Source organism: Sus scrofa, chromosome 16, assembly GCF_000003025.6.
Source record: "Sus scrofa isolate TJ Tabasco breed Duroc chromosome 16, Sscrofa11.1, whole genome shotgun sequence".
In the NCBI taxonomy this organism is placed as follows: Eukaryota; Metazoa; Chordata; class Mammalia; order Artiodactyla; family Suidae; genus Sus; species Sus scrofa.
This window is the reverse complement of record NC_010458.4, coordinates 29,680,004-29,702,242: the sequence shown is the minus strand read 5'-3', so window position 1 is coordinate 29,702,242 and position 22,239 is coordinate 29,680,004. Positions and strand designations below refer to the sequence as shown.

Sequence of the window (22,239 nt, the reverse complement as noted above, 5' to 3'; positions counted from 1 at the left end):
CCCGACTAGCCTCCATGAGGATGTGGATTCTATCCCTGGCCTCACTCGGTGGATTAAAGATCTGGCATGAGCTGTGATGGAGGTCACAGACACAATGCCAATCCTGCATTGCTGTGGCTGTGGTGTAGGCTAGCATCTGCAGCTCCTATTTGACCCCTAGCCTGGGAACTTCCATATGTTGCAGGGGCAGCCCTTAAAAAAAATAAGTAAATAAAAATAAATAAATAAATAATAAAATAACCTGTTAGAACTACTTTTAGTTCCATCAATACAATACAGTACAATCAATTTATTATCAGCATATAAAAATTTCAAGAAATACATCATTTTAATTATTTTTGTCTTGGTTTGGAAACAAGATTTAGTGGTTCTTCCACTTGTAAATGCCTACTTGGCAATTACCTACATAATGGCTAGGTACGAAATACGACCATTTAGAAATTATGGGCATTCATGCCTTTGTAAATTACCCAATAAAATTTAATATGACAGTGTTTCTTGTGGCATGATTATTATGATTATAAACTTAAAATTTTGTTGAAAGGATTTAATCCCATCCTTCAGATAGAATTAATAGTCTTAATAGTGATTTTTCTGCCTTATTGTAGATCACTTGGAGAATGAGTGTATTTTGAGAGAGATTTCCTTTCATCTGTGAAAATATATCCATTTTGGTCTTTTGCACATGTTACATTTTATTACTTTAGCTTTTATTTTAGCAATCACTGAAGTATAGCGTAATTTGGGAATGGTCTCTTGGTAAACATTTAATACTTCATCGCTGAAAAAGGTTTTCGTACAACCGTCAGGAAACACAGTTATCATTACTATCATGATGGCATTGTATCCTGCTTGATTTTTCCAGGCAGAAAAGCCTAGAATAAAGATTATTTGATTTCATTTTATTTTAAGGTAGGTTACTCATTGTCTTTCAGAGAAAGAAATGGAGACCACTGGAAAGAGAGCCCACCTGCTTTCTTAATTGTGTCAATAGGCTAACTGGCTAGATTGCCAAGGGCACTCTTGACAGGGTCTGAGGTCATTATGCTCTGGGCCTGGTTTCAAATTCAGGGCCAACATTCCAAAGATGCTAAAACAATAAACATAAAACAATGCCCTGAACAACTCCAGATAGTCTTTTCAAAGTTAAATTTTTCTGGGTGCCCCCTATCCTAATGGGGCACAAGAAGCACTGGGAACACATGTGTATGTTTGGACTAGTTTGGGTTGAGACCATGCACTGTGGGTATTAAGCACTGAATACATGGAAATGTAAATTCTGAAATAAGGGCATCCAGTGATGTAGCAGTTACTGCTTAAGTACTTAAGGATGCTTTATTTGATTGCCAGGGCTGCCGTAACAAATACCACAGACTGGATGAATTAAACAATAAAAATTAGTTTTTTTCACCGTTCTGGAGACTAGTGTTGAATTCTTCTGAGGCCTAAGACTCTGGCTTATAGACTGCCACATTTCCCTTTGTCTCCCCTCTATTTCTAAACCTCTCTTCTTATAAGGATACCAGTTGTTTTGGATTAGGGCCCACTCTAATGACTTCAGTTTAACTTAATTATCTCTTTAAAATTCAGTTACATTCTGAGTTACCAGGGATTTGGACTTATGTGTCTGAATTTTGAGATGCATAATTCAGTCGTAACATGTATCAACTTAACTAGCCTCATAACAACCATAGGCATAAATTAGTATTGTTATTTCACTGATGCAGAACATAGGGCCAAAGAAGGTAAGTAACTCGTTTAAGGTCACATGGTTAGTAACCAAAGCAGCTGGAATTTGAATCCTAGGCAATCTATCTCCAGAGTATGTGCTCTCAGTGACTATGCAATACTGCAGAAAGTCAATTCTGAAAAGTTCAGGTACCACACTTAATTAAAAATTGTAACCAGTATTATTTACTTTACCCAACTAAATGTCATCCATACAGTGATTTTTATAAGTGATATTAAAGTGGAAGTTTTCTATGCGTCATCACTTACTTCCATTATTACGTAAATATACATAAAATGTCAGTATATTACTAAGGAATTAGCATAATAATAAGTAACGATGCATGGAAACTCCTGTCTTCCTGATTCAGTAGCAATGATAAGGCATTGCAAGCAATTTAGAAGAAAGATGTGAAGCAATTTAGAAGAAACCTTGATAAGGTAGATAAGTAGAGAAAGCACTAAAAAGACAGTTGATAGTAAAAGATGTAGAGACTATAATTCTTTCCTGATGAAAAATTCAAGTAGTTCAATGATGAGAACTTTGGAGAACTTAGGTTTCTAGATCAATGTGCATTCCATTGAAAAAAAAAAAAAAAGAGAGATAAGACGAAAAAACAAATTAAGAACAAAAACTCAAAAAGTCCCCAAATCCTAGAAATGAACATTGGGAGATGTTAGGGAGGTTTTATTTGTTTGTTTTAATTGGAATGTAGTTGACTTACAGTGTTGTATTAGTTTCAAGTGTATAGCAAGTGACTCAGTTATATATACACATATATCCATTCTTTTTCAGATTCTTTTCCCATGTAGGCTATCACAGAATATCGAGTATATTTCCTTGTGGTATGCAGTAGATACTTATCTATTTTATATATAGATTTAGTGTTTCTGGCTTAATGGTGGCTAAAGCAAACAAGGCCTAAATTTTCATTGACACTAGAGATTGTGCTAAGTCTATGGGAAGGGGAATGATAGACCAGTGGCAGAGAAGATGAAATTGGAAAGTGAAGTTTTAAGGAAGACACATCAGGAGTGGGTATAAAGAAAGATGTCGTGCTTTAGACATGTGATTTTTGAAATACAGATGAGATCTCCCAAAGATGAACTTCTGCTGCCAGGTTGGCAATCCAGAGAAGAGATTGGGGTGGGGAATAAATATTTGTCATCATCACAGAATTATGTTAGAATCAGTAGGAATGGAAGAGAGAAGGACCAGAGGGAAAGAACATAAGGGAAATAATGAGTGTGTGGAGAGTCTATATTAGAGAATTCGAGAAGTAACTTCTGGAGCAGATAAAAGACAATGGAAACAAGTGTGCCTCTGAGGGTGAAGAGATCAAGACATCTATTTCTGTATCTTCAGTGCTTGTCACATTATTCAACAGAAGTAAAGTAAACAGAGTAAGGAAACTAGGAGAACAAGAATTGAGCATATGGTGGTACAGTGTTACTCAAGGGAGTTTGGACTCGAGAAATAAAGGCTCTGTTTTGCATATAGTCATGGTGAGATAGGACTAATAGAATGAAAGAATTATAGAAAGGATATTGTTCTCTGTAGGCAGAGAACAATGGCCTTGTCAAGCTTCTTTTAGTGTGAGAAAAGATGGGGCATTATCAGAGGTTCTCACTTTCTATGCAGACATCCAGAGTTTCTTGGAAATGTGTTAATGAAGAGGTGAAGCATAGATTTGAGTGAAGGTTTCAGCACAAACACAGGAAACGGACTTTGGTATTTTCATAGCAGTTCATTCTATTTATTAGTAATTAAGGAAATCATATTGCTTATAATATTGAACTGCTGTGTATAGGAGAAGAGGAAGAATTCAAAAGTCTAAGTTGAATAAATAAATATTAGTTATATGGCCATAGAAATGGTTGTGAAATTTTTAAGAAAAAAATGAGAATTTCAGAATCTCTTAAGTGACATAGGTGAATATTTTGCAAGATTTTAAAGGAAATTGATTGTGAACATATTTATTCCAAATCAGAGTGTTTTGATGTGGGTGTTTTGTCTTAGGGACATTTTGAAGGCAGCTCATCAAAACAACTATAAAAATGTAAAAAATCTATTATTAAAAAAATTCTTATTTATATTTTATGCCAGATCTCCATCCCCATCTCTGAGCTTCCATTAGATGCAGAGAAAGGCTAAGTGTTACTTACAGAATGAGATACTCCTGTTCATATTATTAAGAAACAATATGGAAGAAAGTTAATATTTTGTCAGATCAGAGGATCACATTTTAAGATCAAACTGGCCTTAGCAAAATACACATTGATTATTCATGGGCAACTTAATAGCTCCTTGTCCAGTATTACTGGTCTGTTTGGTTTCATGCTGATTGCCTTCAGGATTGTTCTGAATCCCCATGGAATGGATTGGACTATAGTGTGAACAGTTAAATAGTTTAGTGAAATAGCCTTTGCTTACTACGTTAATCTGGTTTTAAGATCTGCTAGACACTGTCTCTGTTGGAAAGAAGCAATTTGGTAACCCTGGGCTAAGACGCTTCCTCTTCATCAAGTCTGAATTTCATTAAGTTCAAAGACTGTGAGCAAGAGAGTATTAATTACTTTTGATTAATAAGAGCCTTATATATTACATTTTATCAAATTCATGAAAAACAGAACTTTAGAATTGGAAGGGAACTTAGCGGTCTTCAGGTCAACCTTCCTAACCTGAGAACCTCCTTTATAACATCTGACCTCTAATTACTCATTCTGTACACTCACTGCCTGGCAGTCACAATTCCATGTGGATACCTATTCCTGTCTGTTAATGAGGGTAAACAACAACTTCTTGTTTAGTCCTTCAAAGTTGCAAACTTCTTTTTCCCCTACCTGGACACTGTTGGATACAGTTGCTATGAACATCAGTTAGATGGAGTTTGAAGAGTTGAAATCAGGGGTAGGGCAGGGATCTAGGGCAAAGGCTGAGGCCAGACCAGACATTCTGTAACTAACTTGGATGGTGGGGCCCCATAAGAATTTGAGGTGGATGGGAAAAAGTATAGGTGTCAAGTACAGTAGATGAATAGGAGTGACAGAATATTTCCCTTTTGATATTCTCTCTTCTTTTTTTTTTTGGTCTTTTTGCCATTTCTTGGGCTGCTCCTGTGGCATATGGAGGGTCCCAGGCTAGGGGTCCAATCAGAGCTGTAGCCGCCGGCCTACGCCAGAGCCACAGCAACTCGGATCCAAGCTATGTTTGCAACCTACACCACAGCTCATGCCAATGCCGGATCCTTAACCCACTGAGCAAGGCCAGGGACTGATCTTACAACCTCATGGTTCCTAGTCGGATTCGTTAACCACTGAGCCATGACGGGAACTCCTTCCCTTTTGATATTCTTAAAGTTAGGGTACTTGCAGTATACTTCTAGTTACATCTTTGATTGTGATCAATTTTATCATTTTATCTTATCTGATCTTTTAAGATATTATCCCAGTGCCTCCATCTACCATAAAGAGGATCTGTATTTGCAGAATGCCTTTATTTTTGTATTGAACCCAAATCAGCTCTCTTTAACATCTGAAGATCAACCTATAAAGATTTGCAATTAGTATTAAAGAAAAAATTATTCATGCCACTTGTTAAAGGAGTAAGGCAGACTATTCAGGAGGACAAGGACGACTGAAATGAGATTTTGTTAGTAGGGAAGAGAGATGGGACTCAATTTCTAATATAACAAGGAAAAATGGGGATATTTTAGCCAAAGTAGGTTGAGGGTCAGTGGATATAAAATTACTAAGAGGAAACATCAGAGCTAGGATGGTCAAACAAGCCTAATAGGATTTTTGCTGAAGACCAGCCAGGGTAATCACACACCCCAGGGGGTGGGGGTGGGCGTGGTGGTGGGGGTGGTAGAAGGTGAAGACTCTGGGCAGATACCACATGTGACCAGGTATCGAAGGTGGGGAATTCTGGCTAAACTGATTCAGTAGGATTTTTCCTAAAATTTGACAATGAAAAGATGAACATGGAATCCAAAATCCAGGTCCTGCTTTAGAAAAGAGTCCAGAGAGGCCAAACTATAATTTGGTCAAAGAAAGAATCTTTGTTATTAGTCATCATGATCTTCCTGAGATTTTACTTCTGTAAGATAAATGAGATGAGGAGATTATAGCATGTTTCTAGACCCTTCAAATCCTTCTCAATGTCTTTGTAAGTTCTTCACTTCAATTCCTCCTTTAAAGCAAAGACCTGATAAATAAAAACTGTTTTAGATCTGACATTTCCAGTGCAGAATTAAATGCAATGACGTATCTTTGTTATAGCAATCAGCTCTGCTTATACAAGGGACATATCTCAAGGCTTTTACTGGACTTTACTTATGGGTAGAAATACTTAAATATGCAAAATAATATCATGGACATGGTCATTTCCTTGGTTGCAAGGTTGCAAAATGTTAGCTACATTGCAAAGGAACACCTCTACTGCCAGTTGAAGTAAAATGCTGCGCTAATTTGTTGACTACTGTATTATTTGAGTTCATTGCTGCTTTTTTTTTTTTTAAAGTAAACTGTGTCAACAACAGCAACATTATAAATTCAGTTTGAGAGATGGCAAGTGCAGCTTAAACCTTAAAGAGGGAATGTACTGCTGTGGAAGTTAATGGAGAAGTCAGATTTAATGAAGTCTTTGCAGTTCTTTGGATAAATGTGATAGATTTCACTAAAGATGTTATTTATAGAACAGCTTTCCCCTTAGCTGAAGCTCAGATGCAGAATTTCAGGATGAATCTGCTTCTGTTAACCACTATCTTGTTCATGGATTTCTCTTGAAGAATGTAAGATGATCTTGAGGTGGAATTAAAATTTGGGCAAAAATGTCAGGGAGCAAATCATTGGTCATTGTATATATTTATTTTAAATTTATTTTGAAATATGGATATATTCTAATATAAAACTAATACCTTTATGCTTCTTAATCTGTTACTTTTTTGGCTATTTATATATGATAAAATTACTTTTCAAAAATAGCTAGTTTTTGTGCCTTTTACATAGTTGAGAAATAGTAATTTGTTAACTAATTTTCTCTACTAAACTCCAAATTATTCTTTATTATTACACACTCTTGTCCCAATCACTTTCCTGGTTTTTAATGATGGGATGTTATTATAAATTCTTGATGGAGTTGCTCAGAGTCATCCTACAGTCACTAAGTTGTACAGGCCAAAAAGCAAAACATAATTGCCAGAAATAAGTATCACTGCTGAGATGAATATAATGTGAAAAGATGTCCTTTAGCAGTGATATCTCATATCATCATGTTGACTATAATCTGAATCAACAATGCCTTTTTTTGAGGCAGTGGTTTGCCTTCTCTTTGAAAATAAAGACTTTTACCCATCTCCAACTTTCTATCGCTTTCTAATTCTTCATGATTTTTCAAAGGTATCATTTCCAGCATTTCCAGCTGAGAGTTCTATTAGTATTTTGGAATATTAATCATTTTTATCTTGACTTGAGTTTATATCCATATTCCCTCATGGAACAAACAAAGTATTATCAGATTTTACTAAAATCTATGTTGTCATTTTGTTGTGTGTTTAATATGAAATTAGATGTGTAATAGATAAGAGCAATATATTTTTTACAATTTGGTTATGGATTAGTTGTTCATTTTTGTTTACTGACCAGTTCTTTATTGCAATACCCAACCAGACAATTGAGCAGCAAATTCTGACAGTCAGTCATGCATATCACAGAATATAAAGTGACTTTCCCAAATTTAGACCAGTGAAGTAGATAGATATAATAGGGTATTATAGAATGCTCACATGTATCAGAATTTTGCTTAAGAATAGGGATAATGAGTTGTCATTCTGTGAATTATTAAGATCTGTATGCTTAAGATGTAATTTAGTTTTCTGTGCCTGGCTTTCAAAAATAGTATGATTCCGTTTCTTTTTTTCTAACAAATGCAAAACCCATAGAAATGAAAATTAGCTGCAGCTGTGATTTTATGAATGGTTTCCTAGAAACTACATTGAAGGAAACTTCAATCCACAAATTAGTTTTATACTGCTCTTCTAAGCACATGCAGATGGAGGTTTGTGAGTTCACTGTTGCTTCCAAAATACATTAAATGTATTTTTTGAAGATGATGGTCACTTGTTTTCAAGTTTAATTTAATATTCAAGTAATCCTTTGGAATTCCTTATGGAATGGGCCAATATGCATGTTTAGCAATGGAAGCTTTAGCAGTTGTCCATTAACATGAAAAATTTATCTAATACAATATTTACCTGGTTTATAAAAAATATATCAAAGTTCCATCAGCTATTTTTATTTCACTTGAACTAGTAACTCCCCTATTACCTCAATGCAAGATGATGATCATATTTCTTTGTTAAATTTAGGCTTATATAATTTATTTATATGAAGTGTATTATTTGAATTCTTACTGTATGCAAGACATTGGTATTTAGTAGTCTTGGTAAAAAAAAATCAACATAATCCAGAAAATGTGTCTTAAGTTTATAAAGTTCTTGGGAAGATAAGAAATGTTTGTCTGTAGATTGATGATAAACTATAGGCAATTCTAAAGCCATTTATTAAATATATGATTTTTCAAATTCTGGAAGAAAGAGTTAATAATAGATGCTTATGATAGTGTACTACATGGACATGTCATATTCTAATATCCCTATTTTTTCTTTGGCAAAACTTATATTCTGGTTGAGCAAAGAAACATGGAAGATATATCATGTCTTAAAATTAGATATTTACAGAGCTTCTTTTGACAAGATAGTGAGATATGGGTAGAAGATTGATAAAATATTGGGTTGAGATAAGAACAAAGTTCCTGATTAAGAGTATCAACCTGAAAGACAATTTCTTTTTTAAAAAATTTATTGAAAGACAGTTTTTTAATGGAGGGATTCTTTTCTCTGTCCTATATATCACAACATTTTATATATTTCGTATATTTATTTGATGATGACATTGAATGTTTATTTAACAAATTTGTAGGGGAAATCGATTCTTGACATATTAAACAATGGCTTGACATAAGAATCAGGACCTAAAACACTGCGGCAACCAAGAATGATCCTTCAACTCAAATATGATAGATTTTAATAAACATTGATGTGTATTCCATACTTGGGTTCAAAACACTGTCAAAATATTAAAATATGGGTAAGCAACATGGACATATTCATATATTATGAATATGAACATGAAGCAGACTCAATAGGCCTGATTGGCTAGGGTAACTGCTAATTTGATCTCACAAAGCTGCTTTAATGAATGTATACTAAATCTTCTAGTATATTTTGTCTATTCAATGGCTTATATTACTCTCTTAATATCAATAGCTAACTCATTCCAGCACAGTGGAAGCCAAAAATTCACCATCCCAATTTGTCTGCTCTACTTTTACTGTTCTCGTAGCTCCTGTTTCCTTAGTTGCTCATTCACGAAGCTTAGGAGTTGGCCTCAACTTCTTCACTCCTTTCAGTCAGTGGGTGTGATGTGTTCTGTCAGTATAGTTGGAATTATTTAAAGCTGGATTGGAAGTGAGCAAAAATAGCAATATTAATTAATAATCAGTTATTAATTAATTTGCTCATTCATTGCTTCATCTAACAATTGAAAAAAAAATGGCTATTGAATGCAGGTTACCAGATTGTGTTTTCAAGGGTGTATACCTCAGTAAGGAGATAAAAAAAATTATAACAGAATTGGAATACAATATAGAAATTTTAAGTGCCAAGAGATATATAAATAAAATGAAAATAACAGTTGAAAAGAAGAGATGTGTGTGTATGCATAACTGAATCACTTTGTTGTACAGCAGAAACAGTCACACTGTAAATCAACTATACTTCAAAAGAACTTTTAAAAAATGAAAAAAGAAATGATTTCTAAAGCAAGTGACTAGTTTTATCATTAGTTAAGTAAAAAAGGTAACAGAACTACATCAAATTTTTCTCAGTGTTTTCTTCTTTGTGTATTTTAAAAAATACCTGCCCTTTAATAGAGTCACTGTAAAAAGTAAAATTTTTGCTCTGGGATACATCAACTTTGTCATTTTGATTTTGAAATGGTTCCTGATTAATTTTCCAAACTCAATGCAAACGACAGTCATTCTGAATATACATCTAAGCTTAAAATATTTTTCCTTATAGGAATAGGAATCATGTAAAATTAGAAGAGCGATATTACTCTTCAGAGAAGGGGAGAAACATGTCAGTTAGCACCTTTGGGGACTATCCTCTATTCCAAATATAATCAGATTTCGATTTTGTTAAAAAAGCTCATTGTACTTTAGAATCAAGTTAATTTAATTTGTGCCACAAAATAAGTTCAACTGCAGTTATTTTACTTTGACATAGGTTGAGGTCAAAAATAATTATAATGCAAAGACCTAAGGATAAGAACGTTTGTATTTTTCTATTGTATATCTCCATATTCAATCAAACATGCTTTAAAAACAGCCCAGCTCTCTTCCGAATGGATCAGACCTCCAATTGCCTGAACATACACTGTATCTAAATGGCCAGAACATTTTCCAAACTTTAAATGATGCTGTTCAATATCTCAGTGTAATAGCTTCTCTCAACCTCATCAAGATCTGATTTCAGCTAAGCTCTGTTGGAAACACAAACCTAACAAAAACAGCCAAAATCTGTCACTGGAAAATGCACAGGACAACTCAGACTTCTCAGGTGACTTCCCTCTGCCTATTGCTTGTCATAGTTCTTAGCTAGTTTATTAGAGGGCACTTAGTTGCTCTTCTAACCCCTGTCACCACTGTAGTAGTCATCAAAATAACACTTCAGAAAGAAAGCACAGCAGTGTCCCCAAAGAACTGCTAAGCTGAAAAAAGCCTTTTTTAAAATGTCTTTTTCCCTTGGCTAAAAACACACTAAAATTATGTCAACAGATGTTGTAAGAAGAAAAGATATGCACTAGAAAAGAAAATTCTGACATACAAGAGAGTCAGCTACCAATATACACTAGGAAATATCTACCCTACTCCAAAATACAAAGAAAAAGCATTGATCAATGTAACAGGAAATAATTTAGCAAAACGAGTTTAGGGCATTATGGATACTGTAGAACAGCATTGGCTATATTTTATTGTATAAGTAACTGGTTATTTTAACATTGCCTGTGTGTAGGTTTAATCTTCACACGAATAGTTAGGAAGGAAAAAAAAAAAACATACACAAAGTTTTAGCCTCCATGTGAATGGTTAGCAAGGAAAAGATGAAGCTATATTCTATAATCAAACATGATCATTTTTTTTTTACCAATTAAGACTATATGTTCTTGCTAAAGTAAGGAAAAATGTACATTAAAGAATACAACTTTGATTATAGTAGCTCACATTTCTGCATATTTGTGTCCAGGAAAAGGAAACAGTAATACTCTGGAAAAGGATTATTTTTTCAGAATCTTCATTTTAAACTTTTTGAAATTCCATTTAAAGTGTGTTATTTTAATTTATTATAATGTAATATGCAGAAAGTTCACATTTTGCCAGGTATGTGCTCTTTAAACATAATTATGAAGATAAATATCCATGTGTCCACATCAATTTAAGAAATAGACTCATGTCATTGCCTTTGAAGACCCTTGAGATTACATTGCCCTCCTCCCATTTTTTTTAGAGGTAGCCTTTATCTTGAATTAGGTATTCTTTGTGCTCTGCTTTTCTTTATAGGTTTTTCTCTCTTTTATCTTTCTCTCTCTTTCACACAGATGTTCTATACTCAACTTCAAGTTTCAATAAATACAGTGATATTTGTTGAAGATAAAGCAACCCTTCTTTGGTGATTCAAGCTTATGCACCCTATCAGTGCCATTGCTCTATCAGTTGAGGTTTTATGGTGTTGACAAAGTGGAATGTGTGAAAGAACTTTGTGTGAATGTGATACGAATTGAATAACATGCTATTTCTTCATTGTTATTTGACTAAACCTCTAATTTGTATTTTGTTTCCAGTAACCTGCCTCTTTCATTTGAATTGAATTATAGATAGATATAAATTAATTAATTCATCTTGGGTATGGTTAAGTTTTAAACATATGGTACTCCATTTTTTATATTTTTTGTCTACAAATATGCATATATTATAGTATGTCAATTCAGTAGTCCTTTTCTTGTTGCAAAGCTCTAACTGCTAAAGGAAAAGATTGAAAATTATTTAAATTGTGGTTATTCATTTTTATTTTGTATTTGAATTTACAGTTTGTGAATTCTATACATTTTCTCCTTCACTCATTGTAATTACTGAGCTCCTCCCCAATGAAAAAGACAAGACAAGAAGGTAAACCCTATAGTATTCTTTTTTAAATATAAATCAGTTTTGTTTAAAAGAAAGTTTAGGGATTATGATGTCAAATTCACATTATATCATTTAGCTTTTGTAATTCTGTTGAGTATTCTATGCATTTTATGCTATTGTTGAACCCACTTCCTACTGGGGAATGACAGACAAAAAATTAATAAATGAGAATATAGTGTGATAAGAGAAACAGTTAGAAATTCAAGATTCAGTGAAATAATACGTGCCTCGCTTAGTCAAATAAGGATCAATGAAGCTATCTTTAAGGAAAAGAACATTAAACAGATTTAACAATAGCTAGGTTAAAGCAGGGATGGGGCTGGGTGTTCCAGGCACGTGCAAAGAGATGGGCTGATACTAGTCAGCACATGGGAAGTCACATTCAGGACAGTTGTAGAGCAGAGCTATAGAAGATGCCCAGTAGGTTATAGCTCTGGAGATCTGGTGATAAATAGGGTTTGATAGTCAAGAAGTTACTGCATTTTGTACAAAATGAGGATGGTACCTTAGGGGAACTTTATCAAGACAGGGTGACAAGGCCATCATTACTTTATGTAGATTCACTTGTACAACAAACTTTTATAGCAATATGTATGGCCCACAAATTTTATTCAGTTTATGACAGAGAATATTGTAAACCTTATCTTTTTGGATCAGCATATTTTTTTTTGCATAGATCAAATGAAATGATTGTGGTGAGCACTAACTAAATCATATTAACAAAGATTTGCACCTCTCAGAGCAAGTCAATCATATGCATAAATCCTTTTGGGTTCTAATTTTGTGCTTTTATATTGAAAGGAGATTCAATAGTTGGAATGAGTTTCGTTCCTTCATGTAATAGACATGTTTATTTTATTTTTTGAATTTTAAGATCACAACACGTTAGAAATGCCTACTAGAATTAAAAAGTAAATATAGGGTAAAATATTTTCATCAGGAAGACATTAGATGTTATTATTAGGTTATTACTATTAGTGTGCATTGAGCTTGAACAGCTCAATGAGAAAAAAAAATACCAATAGCAAAATGTATAAAATAAAGGACCCATGTGATTTAAATATTTTGATACATAGAGAAATAACAAATACATGGTAAATTGTAAAAACAATAGTAATAAAAGTCCAATAACATAGTGAGATAGCATGTTTCACTATTTTTGCAAACAGGAAAATCAGAACAAAGATGAGATAATTTTGTGGGAGAAAGTCCCTCTCATACATTTTTGATTTTAATATACATTTTTGGTTCTAATTTACATTGACAAGAATGCTTTGAAAAGTCATTAAACTATTCTACCTGGAGCCTTAAAAATTTATACTATTTTACCTCAATATTTGGATCCTATCTGAATGAACAAGCAAAAAAAAAATAGGAAAAGCTCTATTTGCAAAGGTACTCATTGCAACATTCTTTACAGTTATTTAGAGTTGGAAATAATCCAAATACCATAAATAGGAGAATGATTTAAGTAAAGTAGTGCCTATCCTGACAGTGAAATATTTTAGAGCCTCCAAATATAATTATCTATATAATTAAAACTTTGAGAATTTTTTACACTGTTAAAACAAATTAAGAAACTATACATTGAGTTTATTACTTAAAGTTATGCAAAAAATATGTATGTATGTGTTACTCTGAGTGTGTGTGTGTGTTCATGTGTGTGTGAGTATGAAAAAGAATTAACTTCAAATAACAAAATTGTGCATATATTTTCTTATTTCTACTTTTGTGTGCTTTCCATATTTTCTACTATGTGTAAGTTCATTTTGCAGTTTGAAAATTAAAAGGCTTGCAGATAGAAAACATGCAAATAAGGAAGGGAAAAAGAGAACAACCAGGATTTATGAATACCTAATATGTGTCAGAGGATACATTATTTACTATTTAAATCTAAGATAGAGATTGTATTATCTCCATTTAATAGATGAAGATACTGATATTTACAGGGATTTTAAAGAATTTGAGATTTATGACTGATTTTTAACACCCCGCCTGTTGATTTAATATGCCTTCATTTCCATATTTGCTTCTTTATTAAGTCAGAAAATGGTTAAAGGATATTGATAATTGTAGGGAGGGAGAAAAGAAAGCCCATTGGCACAAAATTAACATGTTACTTAGGAATCCTATCTCATGGCATCTAGAAGTTGGAAACTAGCAATTGGATCTCACCACTCTAGGTCTAGGCCTTTCTTTAAACTGTTTCTGAGGTTATTTAATAACTTTTATTTTCCTGGGGTCTTCACTCACTATGTGAAGATTTTTAATTTTTAATTTGTGTGTGTGTCTGTTTTCTCTACCTATTATATCAGCTTAGTCATTTACACTGAATTTATAATTTTAAAGTATCCCCTGATTTCTTGATATTAATTGAGTGTTTTTAATCTTGTTTCAAAATTTTTCTATGAATATTGAATATATAGTAGATAAATTCAGACTAAGCATTTTTATTGGGCATCTGGATAAAAGCATGAACTATAAACTTATGGTTTATTAGATACCAGGCCTCAGTTCTATCACCTGCAAACTTTGTAACTTTGAGCAAATGACTTATAGTCATGAAATTTCACTTCCTAATAAGCAATATTATGATAGACTTTATCTCACAGTGTAGGTGGATAAATTAGAATGTATGTGTAGATTATCTTAGATATTTTCTACTTATCAGTAATTCAATAAATACTTATTAATGTAGTCAATATTTTTGATTTTATAATAAGTAAAATATAATATTGCTTCATAGTAATTAGTAGATTAATGTTTTCAAGGTGGAGAAACTCATTGCTTACTTTACTATGAAAAGTGTGAATTCAACACTTCTAAATGCAGATAAGAATTGGAATGACAAGATCACTCCCATTTAGTTAATTTGGATGGAACAAACCCCACAAAGAATTAACAACACTTCAAACTGTTAAATTAACCTAGTGGCACTTATGTTACTTTTGCACCCCTTTCCCTGAAAACCACTAACCTAACTGTGTAGACTTGATTTTTACTAATATTGCTTAGGAGAAGAAAAGTATAAACTGTAGCAGAACCATTGATTATTCAATGGTAGTAATTCTTTTCTTTTCTTTTTTTTTTTCATATCACAGCTAAAGGAGGGTGTCTTGACTATTTCAAAAGCCTATTGACCTTAAAACCTACTACAAAGCTAATACTAACCTTTAGGCATTTCCAGTTTCCTAGCTGACTCTAGGTACATTCTTACATGATTATAGCCAAATGGCCAATAGCACAAAAGACAAGTGGGGAAAAGGCAAGAAACAGGAATAAATCAAACATTCAGTTACAAGGAAAGAATATAGGAAGGCAGTAGAGGGACTGTAGGATCTAATGGTAACTTAATTCAATAGACTATATTAAAACAAACACCAATGAAATGCCAGGGATTTGCAAGAGAATCAAGATTTGACATATTTGCCAAATGTGTTCAGACAGGGGTACTATTCATACCACTCATAGATAATATCTTTGAGTCAGGCTTTTTCAACATAATGACTTAGCATTTACATTACTCAGTGGTGAAGCTTTCATCATTTGGTGAAACTTCAGCAGAGAGCAAACACAAAATCTGGACAAAATTTTTTTAAATTATTTGAAAGTACTAGAGATTGGTAAGAGGTTAGTTAGATCTATTCTTAAAAGACAGGAACTACATCTCATAAGAATTTTATTTTCTTTTTTTCTAATGCCTTGGGACATTCTCTAACCCTAGTACAGCTTTGAGAACAGAAAGCTGCAACTTTACTAGCCTGGGCTATCAAGGGGACCAAATCTGGGATGAAAAGAGAAACTGCAAATTTAAGGGGACATCCTCAAAAGAAGGGATGTCTTTATAAGGGATGAAATACTCAAGTCTTATTTAAAAATCTGCCTAAAATGTTGCCTGACTTATAAATTGTGCGTGTTGTTTGAGAAAAGGCAGCAGTTAATGGCTGAAAGTAAGTACTGGTTGGGGATTTTAGCTGCTGCCAACCTCTGGGAAGGTTTAAGTTCAGATAACTTGACTGCTTCTTAGGAAAAAAAAACTGATTTTTAAAGAAATGTGACAAAATCCAGATTCTCTTCAACTTATTTTAAACATTAAGTGAACAAAAATCAGTAAACTTGAAGAAACTAGAAAATGTGAAACAAGAAAATAAGCACATAATAGGCTCTTATAATGGCATAATTAAGTTATTCCAATTGGTAGTATAAGAATTTTAGAGTAACTATTACATTTTTAAGAAAGAAAAATAAGCACATCATGAATGGACACAGAATGGAATTTTAGTGGAGAAATAGAAATTATTAAAAGAATGATGACATGGAGGGAATTCGCTGGTGGCCTTGCAGTTAGGGATCTGGCATTGTCACTGCTGAGGAGGTTGCTGCTGTGGTGCAGTTTAGATCTCTGGCCATGGAACTTCTGCATGTCATGGGTGCAACCAAAACAAACAAACAAATGACATGAATGACATGGAATTTCTAAAACAAAATACATTAACTGCAATGAAAAAAAAATCAGAGTAGGGTTAATATAAGATTGAAAGTGACAGAAAACAAATAATTAACTTGAAGATTTAATTTACCCAATCTGGAGAATGGTGGGAAAAAAAAAGATTGAAGAAAAATTAGCAAAGCCTTACAGATAATTCAAGTTGTCTGAAATAATGTAATTGGAATTCCAGAATAAAATGAGAGAAGAATTATGGTGTAAAAAAATTGAAACAATAATGGCTGAAAACTTCCCCAAAGACATCAATTTACAGATCTAAGAAGTTCAGTGGACACCAAGAATGATAAATACAAAGAATGAAAACCACATCTTGGGCACATCATAATCAAACTGCTGAAATCTAGAATTAAAGAGAAAATTTTGAAATTACTTGAGTTATGGTAAATAACTAAAAAACAACTGTCAATCAGAATTCTGTATACTGAGACACTCTACTTCAAAAATGAATATGTATAAGCAATTTTTGATAGATAAGAACTGAGAAATTTCAACATTAGGAGACCTATACTACAAGATACTGAAAAGGAAGTTCTTAAGTCTGAAGGAAAATGGCACCAGATGGAAACCGAGATCTTTAAGAAGGAATAAGCCTACCAGAAATGTTTAAAAATAATAAATTTGTATAATATATGCAATCAATATATATGCAAATGTGTATATATTCATATTGCAGATGATATGTTTTCATCTTTAATACTGAAAAGATGATGGAAAATGTTTTAATTTTAAAATAATTATTTAATATAAAACTATGAGAATTATTGAATTATATATAGCATTTCTGAATGATGATTTTTGCTTCTCTATCTTTCTCATCTGGGAGGATATCATTAAGGAATACATTGACATTTTCATTCATTGTGTAGATCAAGGTCAACCAGGTTTCTAATGTTTGTGTTATATGATTGTCTCCTGTTTTGTATTTTAATGTAGGAGAGAGTAAATGTCATTCATTTTTTTTGTTTTATGTAAAGATCTGTTTCTTGATTCATGCTGTATGATTTGCTTTCTTTAACACTTGGGGCATAATGCTATTATTTTCCGTTTTATAGTACATGGTTTAGTTTCACAGAGGTAAATTGTGGCACTGAGTAGAATGCTGATATTTTATTTTGAAAAGATGGGATTGCTAGGTCTTAGTGTTTCAGTAGCTTTTAAGTGAAGCCTATAATTAATGTATGTGTATGCAGAAATATGTATTTATGCTTAAAATGGTTTTTCACATTTTGAATTTTACACTTTGCAAGAAATGTTTAATTTAGACCAATGTCTTTTCTTCTCTCTGCTCTGAAAAGAAACCAAGCATTTCTAACCATTAAAATGGACTATTTGGTAAATGAATTCAAAGCATAAGGTTAGCTCTTTTATTTCCAAAATCATTCCTCCCAACTAATTTTGCTGAACCGATTATTGCATGTTGAGCATGATTCTTACTTTTTTTTTTCTTGCTTAGAATTGCCTTACAGGCTATGTTAAGCTAGACCCACATCTCTACCCACATCTCCATCTTCCGTCATAAACCCTTATGGGTTTCTTGCATGTTTTCCAACTTGATGTCTTTCTCCCTTTCTGGAGCATCGCAGGATTGCCCTAAAATTTCATGCAGAAGCAAACCCCTGGAAAGCACACTAGTTCCCACCCACAGTCATTGATTTATTAATTTCCCTATTTAGGCATCTCAGAACATATGATGTGGATGTTGGATAGTAATCCATAGGTTGCTGATAGCAAAAATCTGTGCTCAGTAGAACTGATTTTTTTTTTTTTTTTATAAATCTCACACTTTTAGCTAGTGCATCTTAAAAGGATGCCAGCATTTTGTCACTTCTCTTCTCTCTTCTCCCCTCCACTGGCCACTTAGCAGATGGCTTCATGCCCACAGAGCTATGTCCTGCCACACTTCACTAAATAACTCTGTTGTCAGCACTCTTTATCTTCTGAGGAATCATGTAGTTTGCACAGCACACAAGGGCCCTTCCTGGAATGAGTAAGTGCTGAATCCAGTTCAGGCTCTCTTCCCCAAATTTTATTCACTTGACAAGATCCCCAAAGGGAAGGCTTTTTTTCCTTCTATATTTGTGGGCCCAGAAGGGAAACCTCTCTCTAATTCTTGCCACATTCCTATATGGTTATCTGTGAGCATATCAGAGGGTACATGTGAAGTTTTGGTATAATGCAAATACTTCCTATTCCTCTCAATATTGGAATACATTAATGAGGATGTGAATTAACCAGTTACCATTCACCTTAAACAAGACAAATCAGTATATGTGAAGCTGTCTCTCCAGAGTCCTTGCAAAGAAAGGAAGAACTGGCTTTATCACATCACTTGACTTAGAGGAACTAGAAATGACATTGTAGTAAGACAGGTCACTGGAATAAGCCTAAATTTGGGGGATGTAGAAAGAAACTGATGTGAAGTCCTAGATTTTAGTGAGATGATTCTGCTTTTATTTATTTGCTTGTTTATTGCTTGTGTTTTTGAGTTACCATGAACAAGTTAGGATTTTTATTTTTCTGATTGGTTCTCATTTATCAAATGTACACTGTGTACTAAAAAGAAAAAGACTTTATGTAAAAAAAAAAAAAATGCACACCTTACACTAAGAGACCTGATTCTCCAAAGATTATTCTGAACCTGACACAATTTAGAATCATGTCCTCAGTGCAGTAGCTCTTCCCTTAGAGCTCAAAAATCTTCACTGTCAAATGTCCCCTAAACTCATTAGGACTCATTTGTCTCTGTCAGTGACATGTTCTCAAGAGCCAGTTCATGCCAGGCTGCTTTGTCTCACAGCCACTTTGAATAAGACCAGTTCTCAAGAAAAAAGAGAACTGTGCTTTGGAATGTGTTCTATCTCAGGGAATTACATAAATTTTTCTTTATAAATTTCCATTTGCAAGGGGAAGTACAGGTTAAACACTGTCTAAATAAATTAAATGGTGCATAGTAAAAATATCCTTTCTATAAAAAACTCAATTCGGAACACTATACAGTGGTCCAAATGAACATGGTAGAGAGATTCTGACCACCTTGGCTGAAGGACAACAAATACCATATGATAATCTCTTAATACTCAGTTGAGGAGTGCCTTAGTACCATATGTTGTGACAAAAATAAAATGTACATAACACTCTGGTTATTTGTTTTAGTTCAAGGGTAGGTTTTTGCTCATTCCCAGAACAGATGATGGATGGAATTAATACCTAAAGCCATGATTTATAAATGTAATTTCTCTCATTCTAGTATTTCTTAAACACAATTTAATGTAAGTTATTCCTAGGCTATGCTTAAGTGACTTTATAGAACCAAATTTTAATAGCTGAACTATAGTTAATTTACAATGTGTGTTAGTTTCAGGTGTACAGCAAAGTGATTCAGTTACACACACACATCTTTTTCATTACAGGTTATTTCAGGATACTGAATATGGTTCCCTGTAGGTCCTGTTGTTTACCTGTTTTATATATAGTAGTGTGTTTATGCTAATCCCAAACACCTAATTTATCTCTTCCCCCTCTCATATCCCCTTTGGTAACCATAAGTTTGTTTTCTATGGCTGTGAGTCTGTTTCTATTTTGTAAATAAGTTCATTTGTATCATTTTTCAGACTCCACATATAAGTGATATTGTGATATTTTTCTTTCTCTGACTTACTTCATTTAATATGATAATCTCTAGGTCCATCTGTGTTGCTGCAAATGACATTATTTCATTCTTTTTTAGGGATGGTCAGTATTCCATTATGTATATATACCACAACTTCTTTATCCATTCATCTGTTGACAGACACTTAGGTTGCTTCCATGTCTTGACTGTTGTAAATAGAGCTTTTGTGAACATTGGTGTGGATGTATCTTTTTGAATTAGAATTTTCTCTGGGTTATTATGCCAATGAGTGGAATTGCTGTATGATAGGGTAGTTCTAATTTTAGTTTTTTAAGGCACATCCATACTATTCTCCATAGTGGCTGCACCAATTTACGTTCCCATCAATAGTGTAGTGTGCAAAGAGACAAGAAATTCCAGAAATTTGCCTTACTTCAACTCTACATATCTTTTTTTTGAAAGAATCTAGAGTGTCTACGTAATACTATAAAATAATCACATCTATAATTTTTCACCTTGATTTGGGAAGACTTGGCAAATTTGTAGAAAATATTAAAGATTAGTTCAATTTTAAATATGGAAATATTTGTAATTGCTTAGTAGCAATTAATAAAGTTATAAAATTGCAAACCAAATCTTCATAATAAAATATAAAAAGTGATTTGGCAACTGTGGAGAATGCTAGATTTTCTAAAGAGCTTATTTTATAAGAAAATGTTTATCTTCAGCTGTTTTTAAATTCAAGTGAGTACTTTTGATTGTGCCTATTTTAATTTGGTGTTCTGCCCAAGACACCATTTGGATCTGATCAACATGACTTGATTTCAACATACTCTGCATTTCTGGATTTTTCCACAGTCATCAGTAAATACTTGCTCCCTCCCTCCAAGCTACGGAGTATTCCCTTCACTATTTTGACACATTTTAGGTAAATAGGCTACTTTTCAAATAAAACACATAGGACAGCCTCACTCTATTTGAATAAACCTCTGCAGAGACTTTTATACTTGCCTCTGCCTCTCAGCTGTCTAATGAAATCATGAAAATTGGCTTTATTTGAGCATTGGGTTGCCCTCATTATTCATCATCTACCTAATTAGTGACTAATTAGCTCATACATATTTAAAGAGTAAAGTAAAATTTGATGTTTATGTTTTTAGTGGAGTGAGAGTAAGTGCATCCTGCTTTCTTCAGAGTTGGTGTCTATTAAAAGAAGAGACTGTTTAGGAGAAGGGTTCTTGAGTTCATCAAACTAGAGAAAAAATTATAATATTAATGTGTCATGAAGAACTTCTTTTTCTCCTTTGTGTTGAGTGGAAAAAATAAAAAGATCTTTAAGAAGCATTAAGAAGAACTTTAGGGAACATTAGACTCTAATGAAGAGAGAATTGATGATCTGTAAATGATCTGTTTTTATTTTAAAGCTGAAAAATATGTCAGTCTTTGCACTTAAATTCATTTATGAGTAAAATATTTCTTGCTCCATTTATCTCTATGAAATATTAGATTCCATAGAGCTAATGGCACCTTCACTAAATTTTGCTTGGTTTTACTTTCATAAAAATGTCTGTAATCTTTAATTATCATGCCAATTAAATTTGCCTTCAGAACTTATGCTTTCAATGTTAATGATGTGGTCTATACTTTTCTTATCATTGATATTCAAAATAACAAGCAAAGACATTTTGGAAGAGTTATCTTGTCATAGTTCATAAATTTTGCCTTAAAGCAAAACTTAAAAAGGGATGGTGTTTTCTTTGGTGTCTTTCCATTTCCTCTTTATGGAGAATTTTGCTTAATTTTAGCATTTAGTAAGTAGCATGAGCTTTTGGAAGGCTGTTTAACCTCCCTGAGTTCTAGATCCCACACAAATAAAATAGATAAAATGATGCCTATTTTTTCCTGCTCTTAAACTTGCTCAGACAACCAAAAATCAAAAAGAAAAATTCTATGTTAGAAGAATGGTGTTAATAAAAATGTTTATCTGTCAGTTAAACCTAGTAAATAAGGCCAACTGATTTATGTACTGTTGCAAACATGCTGAAAGTCATTCTTAGTCTAAATTACTTGCAGTACCTCTAATACTAT

The 22,239-nt window shown here is 33.1% G+C and overlaps 1 protein-coding gene across 2 annotated transcripts in view; it reads left to right on the top strand.

The window, feature by feature from the left end:
* The window catches only part of HCN1 (hyperpolarization activated cyclic nucleotide gated potassium channel 1), a 369,562-nt gene that overhangs the window by 106,613 nt on the left and 240,710 nt on the right, over positions 1-22,239 (top strand). The gene's annotated exons all lie outside the window — the stretch shown is intronic.